This window comes from Hippoglossus stenolepis, chromosome 5 (genome assembly GCF_022539355.2).
Source record: "Hippoglossus stenolepis isolate QCI-W04-F060 chromosome 5, HSTE1.2, whole genome shotgun sequence".
NCBI classification, from domain to species: domain Eukaryota; kingdom Metazoa; phylum Chordata; class Actinopteri; order Pleuronectiformes; family Pleuronectidae; genus Hippoglossus; species Hippoglossus stenolepis.
Window position 1 is genome coordinate 9,890,236 of NC_061487.1, and position 25,497 is coordinate 9,915,732.

At 42.8% G+C, this 25,497-nt stretch overlaps 2 long non-coding RNA genes across 3 annotated transcripts in view; one reads left to right on the top strand and one right to left on the bottom strand.

Moving 5' to 3' along the window:
* LOC118109408 overlaps nt 1–24,232 on the bottom strand; it is a 40,156-nt gene extending 15,924 nt beyond the window's left edge. Inside the window, exons 1-3 of one of the 2 annotated variants that reach the window (XR_007032711.1) lie at nt 23,816–24,232; nt 17,978–18,015; nt 1,592–1,669 (exon numbers count right to left, since the gene is read on the bottom strand). This is a non-coding gene — a long non-coding RNA (uncharacterized LOC118109408). The remainder of the gene's footprint in view (nt 1–1,591; nt 1,670–17,977; nt 18,016–23,815) is intronic. The other variant, XR_004696814.2, reaches the window with a different exon arrangement.
* Nucleotides 4,320–10,840, top strand: LOC118109409. Its single transcript, XR_004696817.2, has 3 exons — nt 4,320–4,687; nt 6,259–6,381; nt 8,658–10,840. It is a non-coding gene; the product is annotated as an uncharacterized LOC118109409 (long non-coding RNA).
* Nucleotides 24,233–25,497: the final 1,265 nt, after the last annotated feature.

Below are 25,497 nucleotides of genomic sequence, written 5' to 3' on the forward strand. Positions count from 1 at the left end.
TGTGTGTGTCCCACGATTGGCTTTGCTGTACTTGCTGTGTGGCTGCAGTAAAGCTGAAGTTTTCCCTCAGTGCACAGAATGCCTCATTGTGGCGGCACCAGGCTGTTGGATTGGTCAGGTATACTTTTACAGAGGAAGAAAAAAAAAATACTGCAAACCCTCACCACGCTGCCATCTGCCTCTCAACACGTAACCTTTCCCTGGACTCACTGCCAGAACGGCCTGAGGGGTGGAGTGGTGTGATACTCTGCCAGCCCTAAAACCATGTGTCCACCCAGGCACAGCTTAGTCATATGCAGGAGCATAATCACCTGCGTATGGAAAAATGAAATGTGGAATCACCTGTAAGTTGACACCAGGTTGGTTTTTGCCCTTCCAAAAAACGTCGGTGTCATACAAGCCCTGATAAGCAGCCTAACATCTGACCACAAACCAAACCACACACCAGGCCAAAGATGGCAGATTTCAACCAATCAATTGCTAATTTAAACAGATATTTGAAAACAGTTATTACTATGGATCTGGTTCCCCTTACAGGCGATATTACAAATTAAATCTCATGAATAGACCTGGGGCTTCTATAAAAGCCTGGATTTCCCATTAAATTGATCGTTTAAGCACCGCATACCTGTAAAACAGCCAAACCAGCCGAAGTAATTTATGTTTAATTACCTGCATATTATCCTAAGTAACTTGTCTAAAGTCAAGATCGTTATTTCACAGTTGTGGAATTGCTTACAGAGGATTAAAGCTTATTCCGGTTTGTTCCTTTTAAAAAATGCGAACAAGAGAATATTTTTATACGCTGTAAACGTCAGTGTAATTACAATATATATATTTTTTTGAAACTTTGTCCACACTTGCCACAAAATGTTACCCTGCATAGGATAAGTTCTGTGACATCAAAGTAGAAAATGGTGTGATCAGTGCTGCTTTGGGCGTATATAGAGGCTAATAAAAGGAGAGTTTTATAATTATTCTGTGTACGCTGCACTTAGCTTCGCAAATACAACCCGCAAAACCTACACTTTAAAGAAATGCTTTATGTTCTCATTGACATCTAAAGTCAAACCTTTGAGTAAATTAAACTGATCAACATGATAGGTACACCATCTACATCCTCTAGTGCACGCTGAGGCCGGACCGCAGCACTCACATACACTCAAATACCTCCACAACGGAGGCCTTCCACTCATCCACTGATTATCACAAAGGACGATTAACCATTGCACAAATCAAAATGCTGTTAATGACTAATTTTGCCGCACTACTAAATTACAAACAGGTTCTGGGGCTGGGAAAAGTTCAAGAAAGAAGAGATTTTTGTCGGTAAAAGAAAGTATCTGTCGCTCTGATGTGTGCTGCTGTACACTAAACGGTCCTGAACTATGTGAGCATGTAGGGTTTTTATATTTGAATGTATAAAGGCGCACTGAGGTAAAGAGAAACTTTGTGCAAGAACCTCAAGTGCATCAAATGTTTATTTGCAGAGGGTGCTTGTTAAACATCGAAAAATCTAAAGTGTAAACACGCGGACAAACGTCCATCGGAACCACACGAGTGTGCACATATTAAAACAGATATTACTCACCAGTATTCCACCACAAAGATGGCAAATGTCCGGTCGGGCAACCGAAATCTGGCGACTCTTCCTTCTTGATCCACATCTCTGTCAAGGAGAGGAGAAAACCATAAGCTCCTGTTTGGTGGTTCCTCGCAAGACCCAGTCACTGTCCCCCTTTTCACATCCCCGAACTCCAGCCTGAACACCCCAACCTTAAATCTAAGCTCCAGACTCACTCCTTCTTCCAGCCACAATCTGAGCCCCAAAGCTCAGGGCTGCACGGCTCGCCTGCCACCGGCTGGGTCCGGGCCTGGCGAGGCCTGGAACAATAGGAGGCCATGAGGCTGTCTGCAAGGTTCCAGCTAAGCCCGTCTGCTAGTTAACAAGTCTTTGAATGAGGAATGTTAGCAAACAGACAAACAGCATGTCTGATGCATGCAAATAGCACAACCAGTCCAGTCACAGCCTTGGCTGGGTACATGAATAATTCAGCAGTCTATATGCTGCTCTCCCACATTGCTCCCTCCCTCTACCCAAGTGAAATGCCTTCACTAAAGTAAGTGTGGCAAAGTCTTCAAACCCCTGATCAACACTCCTGCTCATATTATTCCTCTTAATACTTAATATTAACATGCAATAATGGCACAAAGTGGTCGTTATAGAGGCACAACATGCAGCGCTACTTCCGACACTTCGCCGCAAACAATTTGAGATTTTGCGACTACAAAATTTTTTCTCATTGCCATTTAATGTCTTTTGTTTGCAGTTGGCACCTGTCCCAGACGAGCTCCGGCTCAGCACACCACTAGTTCCCCTGATAGGAGAGCGAGCCGGTGTGAAAGAGAGAGAACAAGGGTGAGTGAGCGACTCAGAGGCAGAGACAGAGGACATGGGGAGGAAATAAGGAGAGACAGAGTAAGACGAAGGAGGTGCCGTACTTCACACCAGTCGCTGGCGCAGACGAAGGATATTTCTGTAAAACACAGATGCGTGCCGGGCTTGGATACTGGTCACGTTCTCTGCTTGTCATCCGCAGTGGTCATCCAAGACCACGAGCCCACCACAAGCAGGTTATACCCATCAGAAATGGCGCCCCGGCACTCCAGGTTGAACAAGGCCCGTCACGTGGCGAGTGACCACCTTCGCAAATTTCCATCCCAAAAAAGAGGACAAAAAATCAAATAAACGCTACCAGAAACCCAACGGCGGAGTGAAAAAATACGAGGACTGGCTGCATTTTTAAGAAATAAAACATAGGAGTGGGAAAAAAAGCAGCAAAATCCAAAGTGATGCAAAAACCAACGCGGCAAAAGTGAGAAAAGGCCCCTAAAAAGCAACTTGTTGCCAGGTTTTGCAGAGCTGCTGTGCAGCTAGTTGCAGGCAGAGGGTTAAAATCCAGCTAGTAGTGAGTGAAAAAAAAGAAGCCCCGTCTATGGAAGGGCGGGCTGTGGGGAGGCCCTGACTGTAGAAATAGCAGCAGACTTTTTCTTTTTTTCCCCTCGCAGAGCTTAAGTCTCCCCCTTGCGTGTGGCTGGAGCCGAAAGAGGGGAGCAACCGAAACAGAGAGAAAAAGAGGAAAGAGAGGGAGGGAGGGGAAGAGAGGAGGAGACAGCGAGCGCACAGTGAAGGGGAGAAAAGCTCCACTGATGATGAAATAGGAGGTGCGGCGGAGCGCGCGAACCAGTCACTTTTTCATCACATGTCCAACACAGCAAGGAACTGTATTTGCACTGGAGACAGGGGGAAGGAGGAGGGAGGGAGCATTAGATGGGTGGGAGACGGAGACACAGAGAATGAGAGAGAGAGAGAGAGAGAGAGAGAGAGAGAGAGAGAGAGAGAGAGAGAGGGAGAGTGGGAGGGTGGAGAGCACTAAATGTGGGAGGGGTGGAGGAGGAAGAGTGACACAGAAATCCACTCCTCCATGCAGCGCGCAGACGCAGTGCACTGCACACCCAACACGCCATACTGGGGATATACACAGTACACACAGTACACACAGTACACCTCTGCTGCTAGATCAACTGGTGAAAAGAAAAGCGAGGAAGAGCAGAGACGGTCGTCCAGAGTGGACGATCCCCGGCCGAGGGATCCTTGAAATATGAAACAGTTCTGAGAGCCGGTTGAATTATTAACCTTGATCTGCCACTGCACTGGGTTGTTGCCTGACGCTTGCCTTGGGAGCACACTGTAAGAAGCAGCACACGCTGGAGTGCGTTAACTCTTTAGCGTGCCACAGTGACTAGCAGCGAAGGCACACACACACACACGCAGGAAAAAGATAAGCTCGCCCAGTGTTTATTTCAGTACATGTGGCAAAGAACGCATGGCCGGGACTCTCCTCCTCCTCCTCCTCCTCCTCCTCCTCCTCTGTCGCAAAGCAAACTGAACGCTTGCAGCAAATCTGGCACGAAGTCAAAAAGGCAGATAAGCATTTTTTGGGGGGTGAGACTTTTGCTGCTTTTCCTTGAGGTAAAACAGCTGCCACTTGCCCCGTGAAGCACATGCAACAGTTCAGAGAAGATTCGGAGAAAGTCCTCCACCTCCCGAGATACCGATTGTCTCTTTTTAAAAAGAATATTAGCGTCTAAACAGTTTGTTTTGACTGAATCCAATGCACCAAAGAGGGAACTCGAGGGGAGGGGGGGGGGCCTGAACAGCATGGCTGTTTCCACCATCTTAGATTGTATTGATTATTCTTTGCAGTAACGTCCGTTTCTCGCACACACGCTAGTGCTCTTTCTCCCCCCTCCTGCCCCTCCCTCCCTCTCTCTGCCTCTGTTCTGCCACCTTCTCTACTCGGCGATCAGCGTTTTTTGGCTTTTTCCATTTGTGGAAGATTACTGTAACGCTATTGTACGACAACTTCCTGCCTCTTTTGGCTCTGGTGCTCAAAAACTGCAAAGGCACAGGCTCGCAGCACTTACTTTTTTCCCCCCTTCGGCCTTGAACTGCAGGAGCTCTGTGAGGAAGTAAGAGGAGGAAGGGGATATGTAAAGTGTATCTGTCACTGAGGAGCTATTTTGATTGCATTTCTGCTTTAAAAAAAAAAAACGGCAGAGAATTAAAGAGGGCGAGAGGGGACCACATGCCTAGCAGACACAATGAGAGGGAGAGAGAAAAAAGGTGGGGGTTCAACTTTTCTTACTTTTACTCTGTGAAAAACTTTGTGTTGGTTTTGGAGGATCACTGCGTTATTAGTGGGGCTCGGGCTTCATGCAGATCGGGCTAACATGGCTGCTGCTTCAGGCTGCACAGTCTGTGAGGGCTGCTTTCATAGCACGGCCACCACCCTGCTCCTCGTCGGCTCGCTCCCTAACTACAGCAGCACGGTGGCTGAACTCGCCACAAACAAAAAAAACGATTCTCTCCTCTGCTCGACGGGTTTCAGGGAAAACACAGGTGGTTTAACACAGAAGTGCAGAGAGTCGGAGGGGGAAATTTGATTTACTTTAGAGTTCAGAAAGGATTGCAATGCATTTGTTCTCCGCTCTGCTCTCCCTCAATGTGATAGAGGCTCGCTGGGTTCAGGTGTCTGCACTGGCACCAGCTATAGAATCCTATTAGGAGGAGTGCAGCTGTACGTCACATCTCGCCATGAGTTTGAACCAATTGAGAAACCCATGACTTCATTGTGGCTCCGATGTATGAAGCTGCCATGCGTATATGTTAAGAGAACTTATTAGGGAGTAACTTGAAGCTTAAAATAGAACGTGTGAGAACGGCAGATATTGAATGTAGCCACACAGTTTTTTCTGCGTTTATGCTTCGTGTGCATATACTGCACTTTGCATGGCACAAAGTTCACATGAGGATACAGTTTTGGTTTCGGGTCGCCTGCCAACTCTCACCACTGCGCTCCCCTTCACTGTTCCTCTGTTGCGTTTACCGATTATTTATCATGTTTCATTTTCAAAGTCATAATTTATCATATTTTAGCAGCTAATTCAGAGTTTGTAGAGTAAAAACAAAATCTCGGGTCTGATTTAATCCATTTTCAAACCTTTGTAATCTTTACTTCTTTTTTACAACTGCTAATATTAAAATCTTTTGTTAAATATAGACCAAATTATTAAGCTAAAAATGTTTTTAGAATTAATAGTGACACAAAAACATGACTTTGTGGAATTAGCAGAGAAACGAAATAGTAATTCATTCGGAGCACATGGCTGCTACAGCTGTGTGATACAGAACCAGTCAATCAGTCCTATTGATATGGGATGGGAAACAAAATGGCAGACGGCGCCATGTTACAGACTCAGCACGATGTCATCTGACTATTTAATAAACGACAACAAAAAACCACAAATGGGCTCTAACCTGCCATTTTTTGTTTGTTAATATAGTGAAAAGCATCACATGACTACTGGCACTTGTTATATTAACATTTTCTATCCCAGAAAAGCATTTTAATAGTATAAAAAATAGGAACAAATACATGTTTTAAAGAGATTAAAATTTCAGCAGTGTAAATTGCACATAAGCATCCCCCATCTCTAAAATAATATTTCCAAGAAATACATTTCTCTGATTAAGCCTCGTTCTGCATATGTGGTCAGCTGCAGGCCGGGGGGGAACACACATATTCATGTGCTTTAAAAACACTTGTTAGTCACAGCAGGCACTCTGTACAGAAAGTTCAGATAAGGGGACAGGGCAAAGACACATTGCTGCATAAATATGTTGTTTTTCCATAGCTTTATTCCTACAGCCACAGGAAGCAGTGAGGAGCGCTGGAGGAATATGAAATTGCAGTGGGCAGGGGCTCGGCAAAGACAAACAATATTTGTCATCTGCAAACATCAAGGACGCTTTAGGAGGTGAGGAAGGTGAACGAGGGCTGGGCTCTGTGCTTCGTCAGCAACCACTGCTGTATCAACACACTGGTCCAGATATGTGGCATATAAAAAAAACCCCACACACGGATATTCTAATGGTCGTATTCAAGGGAATAAAAGATAACCATGAACAGTATCCCCGCACTACTTTATACTCTCCAGGAGCAGGAGTCTATGAGGTGGTCTTGCTTAAGCTGCGCACGTGTCTAAACAACTTCTCTATTACACCCGAGACCTCTGAGGGCACTCCCCATCGAGCGGGGAACAAAGGCCATGACCCCCGGGTCAAAAGCGTTACACGGGAGGCCAAGCGGGCCCATTGAATTTTCCATTGGTGTTTGCTTAAAGAAGGTAAAGATTACTAACACATTAACTAATGCCGATTATGGGGTTATCCCTCGTGGGACCCAGGTCCCAGGGCAGCACATCACGTCTTATTAACAGAGCCTGACCTTTGACCCCAGCAGTCACCTCAGGCAGCAGACTGTGACCACTACTTTCTGACACACACACACATGCACACACACACACACACACACACACACAGGGCAGGAATGACGAGAATGAAAGCAAGGTGCAGCAGCTTGAAAACATATTTCTGGAGAAACATGAATAAATGGTGCAATATTAGCACTGCAAGGTATTGTTGCAGTGCTAATGCTCTCCTGCGCCCCTGTTTAAAAATGAAGGATGTTTGCAAGCTGTGCATCATTTATGTAGCTCGGAATAATCTGTGTAATATTTATAATCTCTATAACTTCCCGATTGAGCATGATTGATTGAAACGTGTTGTTTCGGAGGCACGTGTTTTCGGAGGCTCGTGTTTCGACTTCATAAAATGGGGGCATGTGCAATAAAAGTTCTCATCACAAAATGGTGGACACAAGACATGCGCAGTATTGATGTTCCGCATTTATCAGATGATGATGGTGATGATGAAAGCAAAAAGGAGCGATTCTTCACAAACTGTCTCTGTCGGGTTTTTCACACTTTTACTTTTTCATCAGCTGAGAGGTGAAGGCAAAATGTGATGTCCGAGAAACAGCAAGCTAATAAAACCTCACAATAAATGAACACCATCCGTAGAATCACTGCATGTGATCAGACTTTCTGTCGTTCCTTTTCCCAAACATAGAATCAGAATTATGGCTTTTCCCTGGAGAGTGTTGTGAAAGGTCAAGTTCATGTTTCTGCAGAGAAAGTTTTCCCTCAATTGGTCGTCTTTTAGATATTACAGTTGAGTATTTATTTGCAGTAATTAACATTGAACATTTCAAAAGAAAGAACATTTATAATTTCCAAAATATTTAGTTTATTTTACAAAATGTTTATTAATGTAGAATATGCCTTTGGTTTAAAAGCTGATTTACAATAACCTGCCAGCTCTTTGCTTTCTGCTGCCCTTGTTTATAATAAAAAATCATAAAAGGCACTCTTAAATAATCATTTATGTATATTGTAAAAAACTGGATCCAAAAATTACTTTCTGTAAAATATATTACTCAAATTATGAGTTTGATGTTTATTTCAAGGTGTAACAGGGAATTTCTAATAAAAAAAACTAAAATGTCAAGGATACCGATTTTGTTCATGCAAAATTTTAATGTGGATGAAATGTATCCGTTTAAAGCTAAAATCCATCTAATTATTTCTGGTTAATACTAATTATTCCCATAGAACATATACAACTCTCCTAACAACATTTTAATTTGAAAATGTATTTTTATGTTTTTTAGGCTTAAATACACACATTTTAATTTAGAAAGAAAATGAAAACAGATTTCAGCCACAGCGAAAATATAGACACCTGTAAAATTTTCAAAGGTACACCTAAATTTAGAATAACTTCAAATACTTTGCTCTGATGATTTTACAATAATTGAAGCCAGTACATTTCTACTTCTTTTAAGAAATACATGTGATAGTATGTGACTGTTTTTGGTGGCATTTCACAAATCACAAAATCCCTTAATTGCTTATAAATATAAAAAGTTGCATTTGTTTAGTTTAATTTTGTTCGAAGTAAGTTCAACAGACTTTTGCCGAAAACACTTTACAATGGGCCCTGCTCCGCTTTTCTAATATCACGGCAGAGAGCAGATTATTGATTTAACTTGTCAAATGCCTCAGTTAGCTTTTGTGTTTTAAATAATTATAAAGGAACATTTAGAGAAAGGTACATTCCTGAATACTGGGTCATCGAAAGGAGACAAAAAGCTTTTAAGGCAGAAACGAACTCACCTCGCTGTTTCTCATAGGATTCTGAAGGAAGAAGAGACAGACAAGAGCGACGTAGAACTCCTCCTGAGAACAAGCGGGAAATTATAGACCACTTCGATATCACACCTCGGAGTGGACGACCTATCCGAAGAGGGACGCGCCCTGACTGTAATTAACAACTACTTCTGGCAGCTCCTCAACAGACAAACATATTGTCCCGAATCAGGGCAGCTTTCGTATGACAACATCCAACCAAGGCAGTTATGGCAAGAAATACAGACTAAAGATGAATGAAATCCAAATGTTGATACCAAGGCATTAAAAGAAAATGAATGTATGTACTTATATATATATATATTTTTTTATATTTTTAGATATAAACTGATCTCCCTTCATTTTGCTCATCAAACTTCAACAAAATGTGGGAAAGAGATTACGTTTGGATTTTCGCACCAAATCATTTTTTCAACTGAAACATATTTTGTGAATGTTTCCACACAACATTGGTCCTGTGATATTAAAATACCAAAGTAAAACACTGATTCAAGTAGTAGAAACCCTGAAGTAGTTTTTTAGTTTTTATATTAATAGTATTATAGCACTAGTAAGCACAAGAGTGTTAATAATGTTAAAAAATTCAAATAATAATTAAATATCCCCCTTTAATGGCATTACTCTTTACTCATTGTAATATTTAAGTTATTCTGGTAACTACAAGAGGCATTTCAGTGAAATAAAAAAATAACTTGTACTCCTTGTTGTATTATATTACTTATTACCTTATATTACTTGTATTATTATTATGTGGTGTTAATGTGCTATAAGTTAACTGAGGACCTGGGGCAAATTCTCAAAAAGAGTCAAAGATGCATTACAATAAACGTAACATTCTCCTTTTCTGTCCATGTGACCATCCTGTGCCAGGCTTGTTCATACCTGAACTCTTGCTTTTCAGCTTCCCACTGAAGGCTGCTTCTACCCATTGTATTGTTGTGGCCATCTTGTTTTATTCCTCCTCTACATTAAGCCAGGAGAGCACAGGCCCTGGCATTTTAGGGGCCGTGTCAAAACGCCTGTGTCTGCACCGCAGGGCTGCGCGGAGTCCAACAGTCGAGCCATACGCACTCAGCGGTTCACTGCCTCGACAAACACTTTGTGCATGCTGCTTTGTTTTCTCACACATACTCTCTAGATTCCTTTCTCCCCTGAAAAACAGCAAAACATGCAGCTTATACACTTTATCCATTCCATAAACATGCTTTCCCCCTGGTGCCCGACCCAGAGCCACTGAGCCCTCAGCCCCCGAATCACTTCACAGCACTTTGTCTCTCGTGATCACCACAGAAAACTAAAAAGCTTTGATCACACACAGTGAGGCTGGAAATACTATGGATACTCATCCAATTCCCACTTCACCGATGCAATTTAATGAGCTTTATAATTGCTTCTAACTTAATGCATGGATAAAAAAATATCTGTGGCATCCCTTAAAAGAGGAACAGTCCTGATATTGATTTGAAAGTGACGAGGTTAAAAACTCTGATTACCTAACTTTTAATTGGCTGACGGACTGTAATTGATCTGCATAATGTTATTAGCAGAGGGATATTTATCTATGTGGGAGAGAAGCAGCGCTTCACAGGACAGCTGCGTAAACAGAGGTTTTATTACTCCATGGGTTATTTCTGCACATTTAGTGGCTCTTTGCAATTCAAGTAAAATATTATTTTTTTTGTGCAGCAAAATAATGTGTTGAAGACACGCACCAAATTTTAAAGAAAACAGACACAGTGCCAACACTGCAGGTCTAAAAATGTACATTGCACATATTCCTTATTTGACCATATTTATTAGTTCTCTCCTGTACTCCACTAAGTGCTACCTGCCACCTGCCTGTTGGCTCTGTTTTGCTTTATCACCTCTGGAAAATGTGCAATAACTTACACATATACAGTATACACTCATTTTGGTTTTACACTTGATTCCTGTATATAATGTTACATTATTGTATTTGACTTTTATATTGAGATTTGTTTTTATGGAGCTCTTTTTACTGAATTTTATTTAAATTTAATTTCTACTCTTGGTGCATTGTCCAACACTATTCATTGTACTGTTGACCCTGTGTATAAGAGAAATACAACTTGACACTTAATTTATATATATATATATATATTTTAGAGTCTGTAAGTTACTGAAAGTAATTTTCATCTGAGGCCAAATCCTGCAGGGGCATTGATGTAAATCTGACTCTATATGATGTGTAGAAATTTAAGATAGTCATCGATCTTTGCATTTAAGTGAACAAATCGAGTTCATGCAGGTGCAGGGACGTGTTCTGTTACTCTGCATTATGTCTGTGCTCGATCAGCCAGCCCAGGCACCGAGGAGCTTGGTGATCAGGTTCTAGGGATCGTTTCTATACACCAGACTCTTTGGTGTACACAGGGGTTCACTGCATTTGTGTGAGTGTTTACTGTGTGTTGTGCTGGTGGGATTTAGAAAAAGGTTTTGCACTGAGCTACTGCACACAGCATGCTAATATGAAATTTTAATTGTTATTTAGCATTTCCAATCATACGTTTTTGTCTGCAACACATTCAAGTTGCCTGTTTTCATGCAAAGTTCAGCAGCATTTAATGTAAATGCATTTATTATCATTACTACCATTATTATCATCGTAATTAGTATTTCTGATATTATTATAATGCTTAAATAGAAATACACAGCCCTATTCCCGTTGAAGGGGGTAAACATTACAGCTCCCTATGTGGAAATTACATGCATTACATACTGTGCTGACTATTATTTGTGCAATATTCTCTGCTGTGTTCCTCATCATCATCATGATGAGGCTAAAGGCGTGGACAGTGCACAGGAAACGGCCATATGACGGCCTCTGACCTCTTACACCAGCTCAGATCAGCAGAGGGTCACGCAGAGGACATGACGGTGGAGGGAGAAGTCAATCTTATCCTTCCGTTCCGCCACAGGCCCGTGTGCAGCGACAGCAAGATGAGCTACAGGGCTTTCCAAAATCCACACTCGTTTGGCTGCAGAGCAAGGCACCAGGGCCGTGTGTGTTTCAAAGGAAACGCTGAGGAAAGCGTATTTTCGTGGCAGCAGCCGTGCACTTGACAGTGTGTGTTAGCCCGCCCCTGTGTCTTTGCTCCGTCCCCACCCCGACTCAATATCCCTCAACACCAATATCTGTTTTCTTTAGTGGCCAAAATGGCAAACAGCCCATTTGTCTCACAACAGTGGAGAATTCTTCCATATCTCATCTCAATTTGGTTCTCATGTGCAGGGAACGTTTTTTATCTCTACACGTTACAAATACGCCTGGCTCTGCTGAACGGCGCCGGGTCGCAGGGTTAAAAGGCAGAAGGCACTGAAACGAGAGAGAGAGAGAAGCATCAGCTCCGGCCCCGGACGGCTGTCAACTGAGCCTGTGCCTCTATAATGGGGATGGGGGGTTTGATAACCTGGTACAAAACCAACCACTAATGCCCCTTAAATGTCAGAGACTGCAGAAAGTAGGGGAGACAGCAAAAACGAGAGCACATTCATATTTCAGTGTGGCAGACGCTAAAATGCATTTTTAGCAGTGAGTGCACACAAGGACACCAGGAGAGAGAAAAAGAGAAGGCAGGCATGAAAAAAGAGGAAATGAAAAAGAGAAAAACAGGGGGGACTTTGCAGCAGGGATGCAAGCAGCCCCATCTGACGGTTGTCTCTATTCGACAAAGTTCGTAGTGGATCTCTCTCTCTCTCTCTCTCTCTCTCTCTCTCTCTCTCTCAAATCTGGCAGGGTGGGGGTCGGGGGTCGAGTCTGGTGTTGGGGTGGGGTTGGACTTGCTGGAGAGAGAGTGATCTTTTTTTTCCAGTGGGGTGAAAGGCGGACGGTCATGTGTGCAGAGCTCATGACAAAAGGCCCTTTTATGTGCAGCGTATGCAGATAGAGGAGGCTCCTTTGTGCACAGATGGAGATCCCATGCCTGGGTCTGCCTGCGGCGGAGAGGGAAGGGAGGGAGGGCGGGAGGAGAGGAGAGAAGAGTGTTGATGAAGGGAGGGGAGGAGAGGGAAGGGAGGGGTGTCTCTGGCACTGAGTGCCATCACTGTGTCTGGTGGGGGGAGGGGGCACGGAAAAAGGAGAACCAAGCCCGAGTCCTGGTCCTGCCAGGTTCATACCGGGAGGATGGGGTCATTAGGTTGGATAGGGAGACAGGTGACCTCATGGTGGGATCACGAGTAGAGCCCTGTACTGTCTGACAAATAGATCAGAGTCCAATATTATTAGCAGATAATCTGAAAACAGCTTGGGAAAAGCATGAATTACCACAAAAAAAATTTAGCATGTAAAACTAACCTAACCATGACAAAGGATTATTAGGTTGGATAAGTTTAACCTCCTTCTGTCAACTATAATAACCAAGCTCCCAACAGGTTAAACTAGAATGTCACTCAGTAGAGGTATCCGCCAATAGTCCTTTTATGGAGCCACACAAATTCCACAAAATCAATCCCCTAAACATGCCAGATTTTTTAGCAAGATCCATGAATAATACTTTATTCTAAAATATCACAATGTCAAAAAAAGGTTCCTGGATCTGCCCACTGATCCAGATCTGCACCAAATGGGTTAATGGGTTCTTCTCTGACCCGTAACACATCCGCCCACCAAGATCCGTGATGATCTATCCAGCAGTTTTTATCTTGCTTACAAACAAACAAGCAAACAGACGGGGGTTAAAAAATAACCTCCTTGGCGGATGTAACAATCAAATAGGCATCTCAATCACAATTGTACCGCTGCAAACATATGAAGTTTACCATCCAATGGGTTCCTTTATAGAAGCATCTGCCACTGTCGCTTTGACCCCTGTGCCTTCCCCTTTTACCTTTGGTTTATCCATCTCTGGGTAACAGTGTCTGAACGTTGAAAGTGTCCACTCTATCCTGGTGCCACCTCTACCCTGAGAGACGAGGTGACTCCCACTGACATCCCGTCTGCTGAGAGGACGTCACATCCTGTAAGCAGCCTCCTCCCACCGACCCAGGACGTGTTGACTCGCAAGCCAGATAGATTCCTATCCTGCCAGAGCACCAAGTCTTATGGCCATTTTCACCAGAGAACAGATGGAACCCCCCCCCCCCCACGCTGACAGACATGTTAACCCCTTCACATTAGGTTGAAGCTGCTGAAACACTTGAACTGGGCTGAGAGTTGTACACATTCAAATGTAAGAAATCCATAACAGGTTAGTCTTGGTCCCATATTTGACTGCAGGTGTAGAACGATACAAATTTCAATCTGTTGAAATTGGGTTTGAATTAAGGGATAATTTTTGTACAGTAGTAAGTACAGCAATGACATTTTGGGTTTTTGTGTGTCCTTGAATTAGTTAATAGAAAAGAGTGCAAAGTAAATATGGTCTTAATCATTAGTTGGAGTTGGAGAGAGAGCTGAAACTTTACCCTGGCTACTAGTGTATTTGCACCTGGACATTTTATGACCCATAAACTAATTCTCTCACACATATGTGAGTGCGTTCACACGTTTGCACAGCTAAGTGTGACTATACATTGACTTCCGTTCGTTGCGGACAGCCTGGCCAAAGCCTTATCCCTAACCTTAACCTTGATCGATTTGTGGCTAACCCTAACCCTATCACAACTCACACCTGACCACTAACCATAACCAGGACCTCCGAAATGATGTTTGGCCTCATCAGGACTGAGCTTAGGTCGCCGTGAGGTTTACTGGCCCTGACTGGTCAGTGTTTACGCTGGACAAGATTCTAAAGAGGTAACACAAACACAAGCAAACAAACCTGATAGCCAGCCCATCAAGGTAAGCTTAGGCTAATTAAAGAGATTAGATGTTTTTGTCTGAGTACTGTCTTAGCTTATTGGCTCTGGTCTAACCCATGCCCGGCCTGCACTCTGGCTTCCAGTGGGCCAGGAATGAAAAGCTGGCACTTACCCCTCTCTCCTCTATCTGATCCCCTGTTGCTACACCCCTGATGCCAACAAAGGTATTTCTGCTCCTAATCAGCAGACAGGGAGAAGGAGAGATATGGTGCTATTCTTGTCTAAGATAGAAAATAAGGCAATGTGGCTTGTTCTGGTAAATCAGGGCTCTTCAATCGCGTATTCAAATATCTTTGCTTTCTTCAAATTACACCAAGACAATGAAGGAAAAGGAAAAAGTCTGAGACTGGGTGAGGCAAAGACAAGAGAATGATGAAGATGGTGATGGAGAGGAAAACTCTCTTTGGCTTTTTTCGACATCTGCCTGTCTCAATTGACCTGTAAAATCTTCGAGACTGGAACAAATGCAAATAGCGCTGACTTGCTCGCACCAAAAAATCCTGAAGGCTTTTTCAAATGAGCTCACTCTCACAATGGTGGGGTGCCCGGAGCAGGGTGAATATACGGTCTGGGCTCTGAATGGCACAATAAGAGCCAAACAGGGAGCTGTGAAGTGAAGACTCAGGACCCTACAGGCTGCCTGCCGCTGTGCTGAGCAGAGCTTTGGCTGCTTCCACATTACAAAGCTGACCACTGCCGCTACTGCAGTCTACTGATCGACAAGGCCAAGGTCACACTGCGCCACACTGTAGACTCGTCTTCAATATAAAATTGAAAAGGGAAATTGAAATAAGAAATTTTTACTACTCATTCTTTTCATATAAAAAACAAGAGAAAGCAACACAACTTCCCTTGTATATTTAGTGTGTATTTTGCTGTAGTCAGTCAGGAGATTTGATTCCTGCAGCAGCAAATGTCAAATGCCCTTGAGCAATACAAAGAAGCCTCTTCTCTCTCACTGACTACTAAATTTAAAAGTTTAAAACAGGGAATTCTAATACTGCAAATCTCCTTTTAGTTATCACAACATTTTAGGAAACACAGATATATTCTTTTCTCATGAAAATACCTGACTATTGTACTTAACTTTAGGGTTAAGGTTAACTTTAGCTAGAATATAATTCATTAATACCTGAATCACTTAACCTTGATAATAACTAAAGGACATTCAATAAAGTTCTGGCTCTGCCATAATGACATATGTTTGAATTTAATTTGGCAAACATAATGGTGAATGGTGAGTAAAAAAATCTCACATCTACGTCAGGAATATCCTGGTTAAATCACCCTGGTGAGCAGAGACACCAATATTCTCAAGATTTAGAAATAAATGTTTTTTATAATAATCATGACAAGCAAATGATCAGAACTTAAGATAAGTAGTTGGGACAACTTGGGTGAATTATTCAAAACTAATGAGATTGAGTTTGCCCCATAATTAAAAAATCTAGTGCTGTAAAATCCTTTGAAATTATTTTTTTCCCGAACATTTTCATTGTGCAGTGTATTAGCACAGCTCCAATGCTAATTCTCTGAAGCTAAAGCTAATAAATACAGTTGAACAAACAAATGCATCTAATGTTTTTATTCTTCTTTCTGGTTGCTCAAAGATTAAAACTTTTACAGTTTTAAATTTCTGCAATGTAAACAGCAAACGTGAGACATTTGATCAAATCACACACTCAAACACAAAGGCTCCGATTTGTGGATCTACAGTATGTTTGAGCAGCACTTCCCTGTACAGCCTCGTTTCTCTGTCCATGACTGAGGAATGTTTTCGCAATATCTCTTTAAGAGAAGGCAGAGCCCACAGCCGTGAGAGCTCTCCGCTTTGTTGCTACTCTTTCTACTTTCAAACTTCATTTTCAGTCTTCGCAAGATTTTCAGAGCCGCTCTCCGGACGCTGGCAGGCACTTTCACCATGCATCCAAGCTTCCCAGCATGCCTTGCGGCTGGGTTGGCTTTGTTTGCAAAGTTAACTGTGAAGTTGCTCTGATCGGCATGAGACACAGACAGACGCTCCTTCCCTCTCGAGACACATGCGTACTGTATTTACAGTAATGAATTTCATTAGAGCCAATATTGAATATTCCTTTAATAATCTCTTAAAACTTTTGATACATGACTATAATTTAAAATCTGTGGTTAAAAATACAGGAAATCCCCAAACAGTGATTACGACTGACATATTATAATGTTTTATTTAAAACTTCTTCTTTCAGACACACCTTCAATCACCCTAACCTCAGTCCACTTTCTCTTTGAGATGCATTATCAAAGCTACTTCAAAGCCCAAAATGGGACCTATTCTTTGTGATGCACAACTAAATTACATTTAATCCTAACACCATGGAAACAGTCCCAACCCTTAGCTCCAGAAGTGGATATTACATCTTGCACTGGATGGCATGCGGGGGACAGTGCAGGCAGCCTGCAGCATCTGGTGGACACCTGTAAGACTGCAAGTCACTGCAGAGAAAAAAGAGGTCTCTTTTTTCTGATTCAGAATATACTGACCCGGAGCCCACCAGCCAGTCCCACAGCCCTCGGCACGGCAGCCGAGCCACACGGGGTAGTTAACATGACTGTTCGATCACTAAATCAAAGGCAGCGTAAATTGCAATGAACAGTCGGCGAACGCCAATGACAATGTCAACACCAATCTGGTCAGCCAGACACGACCAGCTTCTTGGGGTGGGCAGCAAATCAAGTCCCGCCGCTGTTTTCAGTCGTTGTGCAAGTTCAGGTCAAGACAGAACGAGCAAGAAGGACCCGTGCGCTGAACTTTAATCTTTCAAGTAGTTACAGTGTGATCTGTAACTTCTTAGTATGAAGTGCAAAGGGAGAGAGAGAGAGATTGATAACCGCGTCCCTAAAGGAGTCAGGCATTAAAAACTAATCACCCCCCTCTCTGCACAGTCAACCATTTCTCCCGTGTGTAATGTTAGACTCAAGTTATGCAGCAGATGTGTAATATAGAACACAATTAAATCAACATCCAAAATATATTGTATTGCTATGATGGAGCATTAACATTTAAGATTTCAAGACTCATGTCGTAAAGTTACGAAAATAAAGTTGTAACATTATGACAATAAAGTCATAATATTGCGAAAGTAAAGTTATAATATTACTAGAAAATATTCTTAATATTACAAGAAAACATTTTGAATTTGACGAGAATAAAGTCCTAATATTATGGGAAAATGTTTTTTACATTGCACTATAATGTAATGATAAATGACATTATACTGTTTTATATTATTATTAATTATTAATATTAATATTATTGAATAAAACAATATACTGCTTCTGTTATTCTGTCCATAGTGTGAACAATAAGTAACTCAATCATTTTACCGAATATATGATACAGCCTGTGTAGTCAACAAAAGTGAACATTTAAACATTTAAATAACTATGCAATGCATGACTTCTATATATTTTACAGATGTTCAGGTTGTATATATGAAAAATAACTCACAGTGGTTGTTTCAGGGCTTCTGTTTTCTCACCACTGATCTGTTGGGTAAACACAAAGAGAAGATATTGTCAGTGCAGCTGTAAAATGTGTATTTTGCTGATAAAAATTAAATTTCAAAGACAAAGAATATGGATTCAACATGTGTTCCGGCTCAAGCACCTCGGCCCTGAATCCAGTGTGCACCGAGAGCTCCTTTATTTATGAGAGCGTATCACTACAAGTGAATCAGATCACACAGGGACAGTCACTGACACCAGAGCAATTACGCCGTACAGGTCTAATCCCTTACACAGCACTTAGAACAGTTTTAAAGGCCACGGAGGGCAAACTGTAGAGCTCCCTTAACTGTTAGGGGCCAGTTTGGTCCATTTTACAGCCACTAGGGGCACAGCGCTGATTGTTAAGAACAGGGAAAGTAATCCCTGGAGTCAGGCCACTAAACCTGCTCGGCCCCTGTAACCATGGCAGCAGACAGGTAGTGTCTGGGTCACAGGGCAAACATGGCCAGGCTTCAGTGCTGACCGCCGCTTAATAAAAGACCAGCCTGGTGTGAGCACACACACACACACACACACACACACACACACAAATACACACAGCTTCAGGTGAAAGTTGACCTGAGACCTGCTTTGACCACAGAGTGTTTCTAGGTATCAGTTCTTCAATGGCAGCACTGGATGTTCTAGCTGCTTAACTGTCAGGAGGCGATCAACACAATTAGCTGCAGCACGTCAATGGTACCAGAGTCCACAAATGTTTAAAATAGAAAATTGCGAAGCAGTAGTACGTTTGGAAAGTTATTCGTTGCTTTATATTTAGTTTCAGACGTGCGTCAGAAGGGAGCAGGAACAGAAACAAACTAAAAATATGGTCCGTGTCACCAGACCAGACGGACTATGTTGGTGCATTCTTCTTTTTTTAATATGATGGTCTCTTCACTTCTCTGCACTGTTACAGCACAAGCAGTCTAGGCAGTGGAAAAATACATAGTAATAAAAGACACTTTACAGAGAATGGGGCAGCTGTGGCAGAAGAGATAGAGCGGGACGTCCCCGAAACAGAAAGTCTGTGGTTTGATCCCCGTCTCTACGTGGGATGTGCCCTTGGGCAAGACACTGCCGGCAGTGTGTGATTGATGTGTGATAGAGAAAGTGCTGCATCTGGATGCACTCTATGAATGGGTGTGTGAATGGATGAATGGCAAAACTGCACTGTAAAGCTCTTTGAGTGGTCAACAACACAAGATAAGCTTTATATAAATACAGAATTGTCTGTATTTAAATACAGACAATACGAATTAAATACAGATTTACATGCTAATACCTCAGGCCCCAAAACGCTGTCACTGGAAATACAGCAAATAAATAATGACGAATCGGTTACGAGACCAACCGTCCACTCTGATTATTCCCTCGCCCCAAACGGTGGTCTGGTCTGGTCTTGCCCTTTAGACAGAAGCACATGATCTCCCCCTGGCCCAGTCTCCATTTACCAGCTCTCCCCTCTCTCTCCTCTCAGTTGCTATGAGACACTCCAGCCGATGCCAAGGCTTCCACAATTCATTACTGGAGGAACAAAAGCCAAAGCACTGGACAAAGCAGGGCAGACCAACTCAAACCAGCTCCCACTTAACACACACATCACACCTCTGAGTGCTTTGCTGACATACAAATGGCCAATTCAAGACCTCTCCTTTCCCCTTTTTTATTTTCATTTTTACAAAGTGGGACATTTGAGGAAAATGCTCGACGAGAAGTCAACAGGCTGAAGATGGGACACGTTTAAGGATCAGCGAAGGTTCCCCAGCGGTTTAGCTTTAATGCTACTGCCTCTTTGTAGTGGAGTTTTATGACGACCAAATATGGTACAAAACGCCGTCAGTGCAACATCACCTGTCTCTGGCTTCCCACCGTTTCTGCCTCGCGAAAACATCTCTTTTCCGCTCCGACCAATCAGGTCTCAATATCTGGCTGTTCTCATGCAAAGAAAGAGAGGGGAAGGCCAATGAGAAATGGCCCTCCTCCCTCCACCTCGTATCCTGCACACACACAACAATCACTGTCTGAGAAATGCCAACGGACGGGCAATCAGTCATTGTAATTAGGCTGACTGCCATTCCCGAGCCTTCATAATTCAGGCTGGAGCTGGAGGACGTACTGTAAGGTAGTGAGAGCCCAGCTGCCGGCTGCCACAAGCCCACCACTGGCTCATGCAGACCTCAACACAGGCCACTCCTACTCCCCCTCTCAGCTCCGTCTAATGGAGGGGGGGGGGGGACCGGTAGAATTATAAGGGGGACAGACTGACTGCAAAATTTTAAAAAATCGCCCCCTTCTCCCCTCCATCTCCCTCCCTCCCTCCCTGTCTACATCCCCAAACCACTCCCACTCCCACTTTCTTTCACTGCACTGCAGAGTTTTGCTCTCTAAACTGCTTGAGCGAGAGAGCAGATACCTTTTTTTCAAAAATGGCTTCTAACAAGAGAAAGGGTCCAAGTAACACGTCTAGGAAAAAGTGGGCTAGTGTCATTTTCCCTGTGCAGTTTTATTCGAAGGTGTAAAGCTAACAGAGGTACAGTATCGTCCTCACTGTGGGGGAACACTGGATTTACAGTACAGAGGTGCCTCGCTCTTTTCTCTTTGGAATTCACAGATAAACAGGAAGCTATGGCAGCACTCTGCAGAGTTTTACTTTATTTGCTTACAGGCCACGGCAGTCTCAGAAACTGACTCTGCCTGTTGTATAGGACCTGAAGTTTTCTTGGCAGCAAAGTGAAGAACTGCAAGTTCAGCCAAAATAGACAGTGAAGCAGAATGAAGAAACATGCCAAATTGCCGGGGCAATTCAGTCCAGAGGCTCATTTTTCCAAAATGATTCACGTTGAAAAGAAAAGCATTTCCCTGTCCTTAGATGAACTTGGTGTGCTCTCTGTCGGCTTTACAAGGAAGCAACTAGGTGGAGGGAGGGGGGAGGAGGAGCGTGCGCTCTCAATCATGCACGTACACTGACAAATGCGCGTGCACACCCATACACATGACCATGCAAGCCATCACTGCAGATTCTTTGCTCGCAGTGGAATTAGGTCATGCACATAAAAAGCCCTAAACAGAGACACAGATAAAAACGTGCAACGCTTTAAGAAGACGCTTTCAAAACATAAACTCTTTGCAGGAAAGAAAGAATACAGTTGAGGGGGTTGCATGCCATTTGAACTTGTACTGTACTCTGTTCTGTGATGGGACAAACAGTGTTTTAACAGCTTTCTGTGCAGCAGTGGCCCTGTTTAGGAATACAAAGGAAAGTTATGCATCAGTCAGCATGTGTCCATGAGGCTGGTTTCTTGGTTTGTCGGCCTCTGCTGCCTGACAGTGTTCACCTGCTCCGTTTCACCACAGCAGGATCACAGTCAACGGTCGGCTGCAGGGCAGCAAGCACCGGATGCTCATCACCGATACACATCTCAATAAACAATCAATTTACAGCAGTGTTCTCTGAGCAATAATAATGTCACAAAAATAAAAATAATTACCACCAAAAACTCCATAAAGCGGTGGCCTGTTAAAAGTCTGTCAGCATAACATGATATCTACAGCTTGTGCTGCCGGAGAGTAACTCACTTAGTATATATCCACTTATTAAGTCTCGCAGTAAAATTAGATCGGGCTGCTGAGTAAACATTGAGCATTATGTTACACAGGAAAGATAAAAAGCCCTGTGTAGAGTTCTGCCAGGAGCTTTATGCTCGTATAACTCTGCTGCTACTACTTGACAGTAAATATTTGTACAGCTGTTTCGTATTGCATCAGTGATTTGCGGCAGATATGATATTAGAGCACGGGAGTAATCGCAGAAAAATGAGAAGGGGGGGATCGAGGAAGCACATGAAGGATGAAAAATATCCACTTACCACAATCTATTTGCGTGAAAGATGTCACATTGTTAGTTATTTTACTGTCAGACTAAATCATCATCGTTTCACCGTCGGCTCTGAGACCATGCTTACTCATCAAATTATGCCTCCAAAGCTTTAATAGCTGCTGTAATATAACTAATGATTCTCCGCACTGCACACAGCTATTACCTGATGAGCTCTATGAGGAATAAAGGAAAAACAGAAAATGCAGCAATGTGAAGAGTTGTGCACACACACACACACACACACACACACACACACACACACACACACACACACACACACACACACACACACACACACACACACACACACACACACACACACACATCTCCACAGAGGCAGAAGTGAGAATAAGCCGGCCATGTTAACCTCTTGTGTTGTCAGAAAATGCTGAATTTACACAAAATCATGCAAATCTGTAAAGATGAAGACAGGAAAAAACGTTCAGAATTACCCAAGAGTTAAACGACTCATTTCAAATGGTGCAGAAATCTGAGCATTGTGGTGGATGCAAAGAGCAATGAAGGCTCGACATGGGGGTACGACAGGAGGCAGGAGTCTATTTCTACACTTTAAAAGAGGGCTTGTCAACAACAGCTTCGTTGTTAATATTATAAGTCCCATTATGGAGTTTTACTTTACTTTTTTTTTTACTTCTACAACAGTTTGTCGTCCAGTTTTGTTCAGAAAATAGGAATCTGATAAATATCCCTAATACATCTTCAACTGACTTGACACTGTGATATAAAACATGTTGAGATGAGAAGTGTTCAGTTGTTTCTTTCTACCACAGACACTGTCGAAGCCCTGCAGTCTGGTCATGCACCTGGTGTCAGCGACAGGTATTTTCAGTGGATCATTTTTTATCACTGCATCATGCAGGCGCATGTACTGCAACTAAATGATGATCACCAATTCATACTGCAGAATATATTAAAATGAGAAAAGATGTTTTGTCAATATACAGCAAATATTACAAATGTTATTGAACCACCCGATCCGCACGAGATACTGCATCTCTTTGTTCTACTGAATTATCTGAGCACACATTAAAGCAGCTTGTATGTGTATGGCGTACTGTTGTTTTGACAATTATCACCAAAATGTTTTAGATTTTTTAATAATTTATTTATGCTTGCTCTTCCTCTACAGCACAGTCTGACTTAATAGTCTTGTTAAAATGACACTTATGTATATTTACGTCCAATATTTCTACATTAAAAACCCTCTCAGAGATGTTTCATCTTTTAAAGCTCCACATTTGCTTCACTTCTATACGATGCATCAATATTATTTAAAATTACTTTGCTGAAATCCTGAACTGACCAATTTCCTCATCCCTCATCCTTGTCAGTATCATTACAAATGTGAGTCTTTATTTCAACATTTTAAAGAGAAGACAAACTAATAACTGCGGTGACGCATGAATCTTATCCTTCTGTGTTGCAGTTCTATTCATCTCATCCGCTGCACAAATTACACGGAACCTGAACAATGTTGATGACAACATTTAGTTTAGAAGAGAAAACTTCTTCCTGTGACAATGAACCTGCTGTGGCATGACACAAGGGGCACTGTGAACAAATGCAGCAAACAAAGGAGAAAATACACACAGCAAGTGCAACATTGTGTATATAACACAAAAGGTAACAAAATATAATTATTATAACAAATAAAAGGGTATTTTTTAGATTTAATAGTGGCTTTTAAGAAACCTGACCACCAATGAAAAACAACTCTATCAATCAAAATGATAGACAATGACATCTAATGTGCACAAAGGACACATTTTAGGTTCCACCATCAATTATATATTGTGGTTTTTTCCCACACATAGCTCCTGTTGTGTAATATGAATTAGGGCTGAGTAATTTTCAGAACAGGCCAAACACACATAAAGATAAAAGTTGCAGTGGACTCACCGTCTGGACGCACCATGCGCTCGGTGCCTGTCACCTGCAAGTCTCCCCCTTTTACGCGTCCGACTGAGAGGGGACCGAGGCAAAGGCAGCATGTTGGAGGAGTCCTCTCCTCTGTTGTTCCTGCAGCTGCTTCACAACAAGTTGCAGTGAGGACGACTCCTCTGTCTGAAGGACCGGGTGCGTGCTGTGCGTGCTGTGCGTGCGTGCCACCGCCGCCGCCGCCGCTCTCCATTTGGTCGCAGCAGCGTAGAAAGTGATCCTCCACCCGGGTTATAATCTACGAGGTGGTTGGACGACCTGACGTGAGGACAGGATTAAACACATGCATCCCCACAGAAAGCTTCTCATCTGGATTCATCCGCTGCTGCTGCTGCTGCTGCTGCTGCTGCTGCTGCTGTCCCCAATATGCGCGCTCTGCGCGGCTGAACGGCGACTCTGACTCACCGCACTGTGCACAAAGGCTGAGCTGCGAGTTAATATCACAGCCAGAAAGCTTTTCTTTTTGGCTGGAAACGATTGTGGTAGAGACAAAATATTTGGTGATTGTTTCGTGGAGGGTTCAGGTTATGGCTTCATTGATGTGCCTCTGGAGAAGAAATTACTCCAGAGTTAGTTTGGTTCATGTCATGGAGCCATGATGGCCACACAGTCAGAGTCGTGTCGTCTGGTCCAATCTGGCTGCAGGACGCAATGAGAGTTAATCTTTATTGCTGGAGGACTGATCAATAGCACACAGAGGTTACAGGACCTGACCTACAGAATTTGTCCCATGAGCTGGTGAAGTTCATTTACTTTCATGTTTTGTAGTTGAAGCACATGAATAATTATTTACTTAAAGAGCAACTTGCAGGTGATTTTTACAAGGAATTTGGACTTAGAATGATCATACAAAAGGTTAACTCATGATTTTTGTATGTTTTACAAGAAACAAGTTGAAAGATCCAGAGCAAAAAGTAGTGAATATCAGCAATGCTCTGGCAAACGCACACACAAGGGAGAACAACTGCTTTAGCTGATAAGTGATTGTGTACATTTGTTTACAGAACAGGGACTAAAAAGTCCACCTTAAAATCACCTCAGTATATACCGCACTTAATAATAGAGGCCCTTTTACTTGTTAGGTCAGGTTGAGAAGCCACTGCCTTGAGATTGGTGAACAACAGTTTTATTTTAGATTTTAGAATTCCTTGTATTTCACCAACCAGAGGCCCTACTTTAAAAAAAAACTGGGTACCCTGAAAGAACTGAATTATCAAAAGGTTTTTGTGCATTGCAGCTGCAGAAAAGACAATTATTTTCATAAATTTTGTTGCATTGCATGTGTTTCTGAAGGGATATTTTGGCATAAACACTCGTGTATTTTTGAGCTCTGCAGTCGAGTGTCCTCCGTACCAAGTGCACTTAAGCGGTGGAGTTACTCACTCTGCAGTCCTTCAGACACACTGAGTGGCCTGAGGGATGTTTTAATGGTGACTTGAGCTATCACTCAGAATAACTCCCACTGTGTCTTCAGTTGCACCTGTTGCACGAACTGCTCTAAAGTACCGGACTTGACAGACAGTAAACACGGGCTGCACTGACTTTTCATCGTGGACACACAAAACAACTTTCACCAAGCAACGTGCCCTGCTCTGCAGCCGGGCCACTTAGGCCCCTTGATAGCAGCTATTAATACGAACCGC